At 63.5% G+C, this 2,001-nt stretch overlaps 1 pseudogene; it reads right to left on the bottom strand.

The window, feature by feature from the left end:
* Positions 1-324: 324 nt before the first annotated feature.
* On the bottom strand, positions 325-1,538 carry LOC115506747 (annotated as a pseudogene).
* Positions 1,539-2,001: the final 463 nt, after the last annotated feature.

Below are 2,001 nucleotides of genomic sequence, written 5' to 3'. Positions count from 1 at the left end.
TGGCCCTGAGATTCAGGGACAGTACACCCTCGGCTCAGGGAGGCTCCGGGCCAGTCCTGCATCCCAAGTCCTAAGGGATTGGCTCACGTGGCCCCCACCCCTGCCCCCGGCCACATCCCGGCTCCTCTAAACAGGCAGCCACGCTCACCACCATGGAGAGTAAAGACTCTCTCCTGACGCCCAGTAATGTGGTAGGGAGTGAGTGGACAACCCCCATGGCAGGGGGGCACCGGGGCTCTGCATGAAATGTGGGGTGGCCTACCTGTATCAGGTGACTTCAGGGTCCTGGCCAACCTCCACGGACGAGCTGAGGACCTGAGGGGCCTAGGTGTAGATGACCTTGGAGATGTGGCTGTCCTCCGTGGACCTGCCATTGTTGTTCCTGGCCACATAGCAGAAGGTAAGACACACCTTGGCCCTCCGTGGTAGGGAACTCATGGGTCACCTTGGGAAGGCCTTTGGTGCCTAATGGGAGTCCAGGCCCTTCAGCGTGGCATGGGCTACGTAGTTGACACTGGGCAGCACCTCCACCAGTTCCTGGAACACGACCCAGAAGGTGCTGGTGGAGCCATCACAGCTGAAGCCCCTGTCGTTCTGGCCCTGACCGTGTTGCTGACCGTGCGGATGATCTGGACGTTCACGTAGTCATCAGTGGTCCAGGTGGACGGAGCCATACAGCCCAAAGCCAACCACGAAAATGCTCTTGTTGATGTTGAACCTGATGTGGCCGCTGGTGCTGCTGTAGCCCCAGAGGCTCTCCCTCTGCTGGAAGCTGTTGATGCTGCTGCACTCCTTCCGCCCTGCTGGTCCATGAAGTCCACAGGCAGCTTGGGATGCACGGCCAAGTGCAGGAAGAGGCTTGACCACCTCGCAGTCCACAAGCATGCCCTGGGCACAGGTTCTGCAGCAAACTCCTCCATGGTCATCACTGGGAAGCAGACGAGGGCCAGCGCCTTGCCCAGAACCTTGCACTCGCTCTCGGGAGAAACCTGCAGCTGCTGTCGCTGACCCTCAGCCTCGGACCAGCGGACAACGGCGCTGAACAAACATACCCCCCAAAATGCCTACTGTGTCCAGCGCCAGCACGGCCACCTCGGCAGTGTTTTGGCCGATGTTCTCCAGAAACCGGCCAGCCGGCTGGGGTTCACTGAAGAGTCTCACCTGCCTCAGCGGCACGGACGTGTGGGCAGCCCCGAGGCTCTTCTGGAACTCCAGGCGGTCGGCCTGGAGCACCGGCCCCGGGTGTGCCACGTGGTCGTGACCTCAGGGGAGGAGAGAAACTTGAGCAGGGCCAGGTAGGCCGCCGCCTCTACCTCCCGCAGCGCCACGTCGGTGCACGCGGCTGCCACGCCCGTGAACGCAGCGTGGAAGACGGCCCTGCCCACTGCCGGCACCGCCCCGCGTGCCCGGAAGGCGTGCGCACGCACCCCTGGCGGGCCAGCAAGTGCACGGCACAGGCGCAGAGCGCCTCCTTGTTGACGAGGGAGGCCGGGCACTCCGTCGTGGGCTCTGGGGCCTGCCAGTTGTAGACAGGCCATGCAGCAGCGCCCCCACCTGGCTCCTCGGCAGGCTGCTCCTCCCCCCCTCTGCGGGGGAAACCCCGGGGATGGGGGGCGCGGGAGGGGGGTGCTGCATTGGCATTGGCATTAGGCCCGGGGTTAGAACCCCAGCTGACACGTCACCCGCCTGCGGCTGCTACCCATCTTGTCTGGGCGGCGGCCCAGGGACCCGGCCTAGGCGCCTCCTGTTGTCCCTCGTCTTCCCCTTGCGTGTTTTCTAGTTGCTGGGAATGCTGGTGAACTCCTCACCCCGCTTGGTCTGGCTTCTGTCTCAACCACTCCATCGAAACTGCTCTTTGCAACTACCTATTTGTTGCTACATTCAAAGGACACTTCCCACACCGCCCTTGACTCAACACCTCGCCGTGGCCGCCGCCGACCCCACCCCCTTCCTAGAAAGCTCTGGCTCAGCGCCGCTCCAAAAGCGGGCTTTGCGGACCGG

This window comes from Lynx canadensis, chromosome X (genome assembly GCF_007474595.2).
Source record: "Lynx canadensis isolate LIC74 chromosome X, mLynCan4.pri.v2, whole genome shotgun sequence".
NCBI classification, from domain to species: domain Eukaryota; kingdom Metazoa; phylum Chordata; class Mammalia; order Carnivora; family Felidae; genus Lynx; species Lynx canadensis.
The sequence above is the reverse complement of the archived record's forward strand: the minus strand, read 5'-3'. Positions and strand labels throughout refer to the sequence as shown.